Source organism: Hippopotamus amphibius, chromosome 2 (genome assembly GCF_030028045.1).
Source record: "Hippopotamus amphibius kiboko isolate mHipAmp2 chromosome 2, mHipAmp2.hap2, whole genome shotgun sequence".
Classification (NCBI taxonomy): domain Eukaryota; kingdom Metazoa; phylum Chordata; class Mammalia; order Artiodactyla; family Hippopotamidae; genus Hippopotamus; species Hippopotamus amphibius.
This window is the reverse complement of record NC_080187.1, coordinates 130,589,093-130,596,810: the sequence shown is the minus strand read 5'-3', so window position 1 is coordinate 130,596,810 and position 7,718 is coordinate 130,589,093. Positions and strand designations below refer to the sequence as shown.

The following is a 7,718-nucleotide window of genomic DNA, read 5'->3' as shown; positions in this document are numbered from 1 at the left end:
CAGGCAGCTTTACGGCAGGCAAGGGGCGGGGGCTGCTGGGGTAAGGAGGAGAGAAGGAAGCAACCAACCAACCAAGTCGCCTCCACCCCCCACCCCCACCCACCCCGGACCTGGTTTACGGCTCCGGGCTCAGGCTCCAGGGCGGCTGCTGATTGGCTGCTGAAGGCTTGGTCCCATCCCAGTGACCCCAAAGTGCTGAAGGGAGGGGGCGGGGGTGGCCCAGTGCAAAGTGCATCCCGAAAGCCCCCTGCCTGGAGCCCCCGCGGCTGGCACTTCGGACCCTGAATGACCTGGGACTTCGCTGCCCCGAGACCTCCCGTGTCGCCCCGTAGCTGGGAGCCTCCGGCCCGGAGCGCGGCAGCCCCCTACTCCGATCCCTCAGACCGGGACTGCCCCCCCACCCAAGCCGGGACTTCCTCCCTGCACCCCTGCCCCGAAGCTGCCCGGCGGCCAGGACCGCCGTCTCCAGTCTGCTCGGCTGTCTGGATGCTCGCCGGGCTGGGGCCGTGAGGCACCGAGGAAGATCAGGAACACTCGTGTCCGGCCCTGCCGGGGTTGTTTCTTCAATGGAGAAGTTGGGGAGTGTGGAGGAGGCTGAAAGAAGGAAGAGAAGCAGCAGCTGAGGAGACAGGTAAAGTCAGTTACCTCCCCTGAGGGGAAGGGGGCTGGCGTGGGAGGGAGGAGAATCACTGCTTCTTCCTGCCTGCCCTTTACCACGGTCTTTCTCGGCTCCCCTTTCCTCAGAACCCCTTGCTTGTCGCCCCCGGAGCACCGCACCACTCACAGGTTTCTAATTTCCAGGTTTGATCTGGCTAGGGGAGGTGAGAGAGCAGGAAGGGGGCTGGCCGGCCAGCAGCGAAGCAGCAGAGAACCTCTGACCAGCATCCTCCGTAAAGGTAATAAGCCAGCCCTCCCCTCCCCCATTGTTTATTCCCGGCCCCTATCCCATTAGGCAGTGCTTTATTTTCAGGAGAGTTACCTGAGAATGCAGGCCCCCAGTTTCCCAGCAAAAACAAAAACACTGCCCATACCCCAGTCCTTAACATTTTAATAACTTCTCTTTCCCAGGACCATGTGTTTCCTCTGTCGCTGTGAACAGTGTGTTTCTGTGTTTTGCATTATCTTTTGGTACACTGTACCATTTATCCTGTTCCGAGACTTTGAGACCTTTTTGTAGGTCCCCCGCCCCTCTTACTCTCATAGGAATTCCTCAATTCCTTGCTAATTGCTTGTTAATTCTGAATGACTCTGCTTTTTAATTAAACCACAATTTTCTGTTTTCCACTATTCTTTCCTATCATCTTTCCTCTACCTCCATCAGAAAAATCTTCTCAGTTACCTAGCTGACAAGGGTTTGGTAGAGGATGGTACAGTAATAGTTTTAAATTTGTGAGTTTCAGAAAATAATGTGACTTTTTTTTCTCTAGTAAAAAGTGAATCTGTGTACCTTAGTAGTATGAATGGTATGAAAGCAATACTCCCTCCTGAAGCACTTATGTATAATTAACTCTTTGGGCTTTTGTGTGTTTCTCTGTGACAGATGTGGATGGGATCTGAAACTCTTATGAAAAGATAAGTGGTGTTTGTTACACCTCAGATTTTCTAGTACTTATAAAACTTTACACAATATCTTGTTAATCATTCGACACTCAGGAATTTTAAAACAAAAGAATGTTTTGGTGTGTTTAGAATCTAGGGTTTTATTTTGGCACTCTTCATAAGATTTCTCATTTCAAAACCCTTGCAGGAAATTTGTGAGGTTGAAATTTTAACATCTAATTCATATGATCACAAAATACACATTTCTGCTGCTGTATTTTGTTACAGTCTCTGAAAAATGAACTAAAGGTAAGTTCAGGGCATTCATGTAAGGCCTAAAGAGTGGGTATGATAAGGGAAATTATGTAAGAGTTAATTCAGAACTTAGCCAAGTGAATAACTTCTCTAACATCCAATAACAGGAGTATAAAGTGACTTGTTAATCTCAGAGTTATTTTGATATCTCACATTATTTAGGGAATTTTAGGTATAAAGAAGTACTTAAAATAGCAGAAGTTGTTTGAAAATCTCTGGCTTACTCTGTTGCACTGGACTTTCTGCCTTCAAGAAAAAGAAATTAATGTCTTTCCTGATTCTTCTAATTGTCAGGGTACAGGTAAAGATACTTTTAAGGGGCTCTGAGGACTTGCACATTCTTGAGACCTGGAACTGGACACCAAAATGAGAGCTTATGCTACAGAGTGGGATTTAGAATCATTATCTACCAACGACTGTTCCACAGTGAACATTTAGGGCACCCTTTGTATGTGCATGTAGGGTCCACTTCATTTCAGTAAAAGCTAGGTAGAAGGCGACTTTCTTTATTTAAATAGGTGAATCACCAGAGAAATGCCTAATGATTACTTTAGAACTTTTTTAAAAATGCTAAAATACTTGAAGTATGTTTTTAAGGTAAAAGTGAATTATATATTTTCTATTCAGGCCTTCTCAGGTAGATATTTTTCTGCTTCAGATTGAACTCTAGCATGTTTTCATTTCTGAGGAATATTATCACCTGCTCTGAGTCACATATGTAAGGTAAAGAGAGGACACTGCTTTCCTCTGGTTTCCAGGCAGTTTATTTTCATTGCTTAAAATTTCATTTATCCTCTCAGCTTTTAGTGATTTTTCTAAGATTATAGAATACATATAAAGCGTCATCCTCTGTTCCTAATATTAGCATGATTGAGAGTATTTGGTCTAGATTATACCAAAGATTTAAAATATTTAATTTGAGTACTTTGTTACCAACATGGCCAGTTAGATAGTTTATCTTTTTCAATCTAATAGTTAACTTTGTGTTAATTCTATTGTCAGTCACATGGTTTTGAAAGAAAAAAAAAAACAAACCCAGTTTTTTGGGTAACCAAGTAAGATTTATGATCACATAAGGAGAATCACTGATTTTAATTGAAGTGATGCATTTTGAGTGTGCTAAGGCCAGTACTTAGTTTCTTCACACCTGAAGTGATGCCATTCACAATTATATTATGACACGTACAATATCTCTTTATTTTGTTCACATTTAACTTTGATAACACAGAAGTACATACTATCACTAGAAAGTCTAAAGTCACGTGGTTTCTATAAGCATATCTGATACCTGACTTTCAGCCTTTCATTTCATTCTCAGCGGAAGGCATGCCCTGTGTAGAATGCTTGTGTCCTTTCTTGCAAACTTAGATACTGACATGAGGCTGCTAAGATGGTAATGCCAGACATGGGTCAATAAGATAAGATTGACTAGACCTCATCATTTACAATACTTGTGATTTACGCTTTGAATTGGGTCTGGGTAAGTGAATTATAAAATTTTCTCTGTTGCCTTGTCCACGTTTCATGACAATTGTTGATGTTTCTGTGAGAACTTAGGAGACTGTTGGATAAGTTGTGCATGATAATAAATCCTTATGTTATATGGAGGCCCAGTACTTTGAAGGAAATATGAATACCCTCACTTGTTTTGGAACGTAAACACTTTGGTGCTTTGTTAGAGTGATACTAGAATAACACTTCTGCTTCATTTTGGGTTCCAGGCTCTTGGTTATACGAGTAGACCTTGTCAGCATCCCTCTCATCCATCTTGCACGCTTTGGGCCTTGTGGTGGTTCTGCATCCATCTTCCCTCTTAGGATTTGTGAACTGTTGGTGTTTTTTTGTTTGTTTGTTTGTTTTTTCCTCATCAGAGCCAGTTTCCTTGGAGTTGCTGATTTTACTTCCTTTCTAGCCTATATCTCGGTTTATTCTGCAAAGAAATGCTTATTTCTTTTTTTGAGTAGCAAGCTGTTATCTTATTTCTAGTTTGTGTGAAATCTGAAATTACAGTTCTAATTTGTGTCACTTAATCAAAAAATGTGTGGCCTTTTAATGAAAATAATATGCAAAAAGCCATTAATGACTCATCATTTATGCCAAAGGAAACTGGGGACATGTGGGCAAATTTGGTGAAAGTTATGTAATTTTAGACAGATCTTAAAAATATATCTTATTTTATAGCTATTTTATTCTTTATTCTATGAATATAGATTTAATTCTACGAAGCAAGAAGCTTTGGTTTTAACTTAATGAGGTTCACTGGCATCTATATGGAAATTAGATGGCAACATTTTAATTCCTAAATTTATAATTTCTAATATGGCCCACAGTATAAACGCTTGGAGGCCTAGCTTGTTTTCTTTTGTAAGAAAAGTGTGGAGTAGAGAAGATGAATACATAATATTTAAACACACCATTCACATTGGGCAGTAAACTCTTACATAAAAGTGATACACATTGGGAAGCAGCTCATTTTGATACATAATTCCCAAGTCTTCCTTGTGAGTGTGGTTTTTTTTTTCCTTTTTCTGACTGTGGAACCTAGAATGGAATTTCTAAAGATTGCACCCTCAGAGTTTTAGTCATTCTGAGTCAACTTACACTGTGCATATGTTTATTTAGAAAATTGCCTCTTTCGCCATATTCTTTTATTTTATAGGTGACTTCATGAGCCATCAGATTCTCACACTTGCACGGTTTGAGGGGAAATAGACTTTTTTCCATTCTCATCTATGGGCTTTCTCTAGTTTTTAGTAGGTAACTTTACCTCTGGATATTATATTTACTTTCTAAGTTCAATAGTCTTTTTTTCCCTTTACTTATATATATGTGGATGGTTTTACTCTATCAAGTGCAAACTCTCATCAAATTACACCAAGAAGAAATTAACTTGTCTGATGCTTTGGACTATTAGGCTATTTTGCTAATAAGTCATTGGCCTTCATAATGTAAGGTATGCATCTAACAGGGGTTACGTGTGCATGGTATGTGTGTCTGATTTTTCCCATAAAGACTGAAGCATAAAGACTGAAGTGCTTTTTTTGGTTTAAACCTATGGTTATTATTTATAGAGCTTGGTATTGTCAGAAAAGAGAAAGATAATCTTAACCATTCTAGGAGTGTTTGATTCATTTTAAGTATGCAGTCTCTGTTAAAGTTCTACCCAGGGGTAATACCAGTAGCCAAGACCTAGTAGTATGCCAGGCACGTGTCAGGCACTCGGTAGACTTTCGTTTGTCTGATTGAAGCAGACCATGTGGGATTATCACAAGTTACTATTGTTTGTGTGCCTTTCTTTTAAGAGAGAAATAATTGAGTCACTTTGACTTTTAACACAAAGCCTGTCTTGATATTATTAATATTTAATTAATATTCTTTCATATGAATAATATTCTTTCATTATTTCATATGAAATAATACTCATTTCATAGTCTCCTCAATCCCCACCTCACATGTCCTCCCCTTCACTCCGCTGCCTTCATGGAAGTGGTGATGGGTATATGGAAGGCAACAATGACAAGTACAAGGGCTTTTAACGACTCAAGACCGTGGGGGGTCATGTCCACTTTTCTTGGGAGGCAGGGAGTACCGAGGACACACTTAGAAGTAAGGCATCTGGTGCTGCTCATTCTTGAATTGTAGGTGTAGCTCACGTGGAAAACAATCGCATGTTCCTTTGTGGAAATGCTGCAGGCTCATCATTGGAGGTATTGATTTGCATTTTTTATTTTAGTACAGTTTTAGATTTATGGAAAAATTGTGAAGGTAATACAGAATTCCCATATATCGCACATTCACCTTCTCCTAATTAACATCTTACATTAATAGATACATTTGCCACAATTAATGAACCAGTAATGAACATTCTTATTAACTAAAACCCATACTGCATTCAGATTTCTTTAGCTTTTACCTAATATCTTTTCTATTCCAGGATCCCATCCAGGATACCACATTCCACTTATTCGTCTCTTTAGGCTCCTCTTGGCTGTGACAGTTTCTCAGACTTCTGTGTTTCCTTGTTTTTGGTGGCCTTGACATTTTGAAGAGTACTGGTCAGGTATTTTGTAGAATACCTCTCAAGTGGAATTAGTCTGGTATTTCCCTCATGATTAGACTGGGGCTATGGGTTTTGAGGAGAAAGAGCACAGAGGTAAATTGCCATTCTCATCATATTATACCAACAACATGACTTGGCATCCTTGATACTGACCGCGATCACCTGGCTGAGGCAGTGTTTTCCAGGTTTCCCATTTACACACATTATTTGGAATTTTGCACAGGAGATTTGTTTTTCCTCTCCCCCTTTTAATTCAATGAGTTATTTATATCAATACAGACTTATTGGTATTTATTCTATACTTGGAGTTAGAATCTAATAGTACTTTATCCTCTTGTTCGAATTGTTCCATCTTGGCTATTGAGATCCCTTTTAGTTGGCTCCTGTATCCCTTTGACATACCCCCATCATTGTATTTTTCTTGAAGCACTTCCTTCCTTTTTGGCACTGTAAGATGCTCTAGGCTTATCTTCTGTATTTCCTGCCCAGTCTTAGAATCAGCCACTTCTGTAAGGATAGCTGCGCATTTTTTACAGCTTACCATGTAGGAGTTGTTCTGATCATGCCTGGTTCATTTATTTAGAAGTATTAAGCAGAGTTTTAAACCAAATATTATTTATTTCCAAGTGCATGTTTGCAAAGTCTTTGGCCCTCCTTGAAGAAGTTTGACAAAGAAAAATAAGGTATGAAAAGAGAAAAGGGTCAAAGTAGACTGTACTAATTTAGATTGGTTGAAAAGTCTGGTCTGCAGCCGCCACCACCCATGACTCCCCATTTTCCCCATAGCTCATCAGGTGGCCAGGCAGCCTGGCCCTTCCTTGTTGAAGTGGCGGAGGGTTAGCACACCCACCCCACTGGGGTAGGGAGGCACTTCTCCCAGTGAGTGATTCCTAGAGGAATTCCAATGTCATGTGTGGAAGTCACTTTGCATGTGTTCTCAACCTTAATGGAATTCGCAGATCTAGGATTAAATTGACGTGGAGAAACATCCCTCTTCTTTTAGTTGTAGAGAATTTTTTCAGAATTCATATGGAGAAGCTGGCAAAACTGTTAATCTTTTATGTACTTTGGTGTATGCATAAAGGAATAAAAGTCTCAAAATTATTAACATGATGCCTTTTGCGTATATGAAGAACCAGCATTTAAAGACAATCTCCTTTTAGTTGTCATAGATTCCATTTTGACCCTGGCCACCTACTGTATTGAATGCACGTATACTCTCATTTTAATTGTTTAGAAAGAGCAAGAAACTAATGATGTCAATTAAAAAGTAATTCCATTCTGAAAAAATTTTGAATAGAGCAAAAGAAAAATTGTGTTTGCATCCAGATTCCAAGTGCGTGATTTATTTTCTTCATTTTTAAAAAACCCTGCCTTTTTAGAAAAAAAAAAATTCCCAAAAATAAATCATATCCTATACAACCTTGAAGATTAATGTATATATGAGATCATTTTTTTCTAAGAATTGATTTGAGTTCTCTCTTTGCTCTGTAAATTTGTTGTAACGTGCTGAAACATAAGCTTATCAAAAGGTAGACTGTTCAGGCAGGTATGTTTCTTTATTTTTTTTTAGAAAATTTCCCATGATTGTTATTTCATTTGTTTTTAGGTTAAGAAAGAACTCATTGACACTGGAATCTGGACACACTCTGAGCCCCCTACTCATGATGCTGTATGTGCACAATGGTTATTAGGCAATCCACGTATCAGGAAAAGGGGCATTCTTCCATAAGGTAAGTGACTGAGGGTCATAGGTCATCTGTGCTGTTCTAGGGGAAAATCCGTTTAGCTTTCATTTCTTCTT

General features: G+C 39.5%; 1 protein-coding gene across 3 annotated transcripts in view; it reads left to right on the top strand.

Annotated features, from left to right (window-relative positions):
• The first annotated feature begins 135 nt into the window (after window positions 1-135).
• ASB7 (ankyrin repeat and SOCS box containing 7) overlaps window positions 136-7,718 on the top strand; it is a 43,973-nt gene continuing 36,390 nt past the window's right edge. For 2 of the 3 annotated variants that reach the window (XM_057722994.1, XM_057722996.1), the window contains exons 1-3: window positions 136-631; window positions 802-896; window positions 7,524-7,647. The gene's annotated coding sequence lies outside the window, so the exon portion shown is untranslated. Of the gene's footprint in view, window positions 632-744; window positions 897-7,523; window positions 7,648-7,718 lie in introns of all 3 variants that reach the window. The other variant, XM_057722995.1, reaches the window with a different exon arrangement.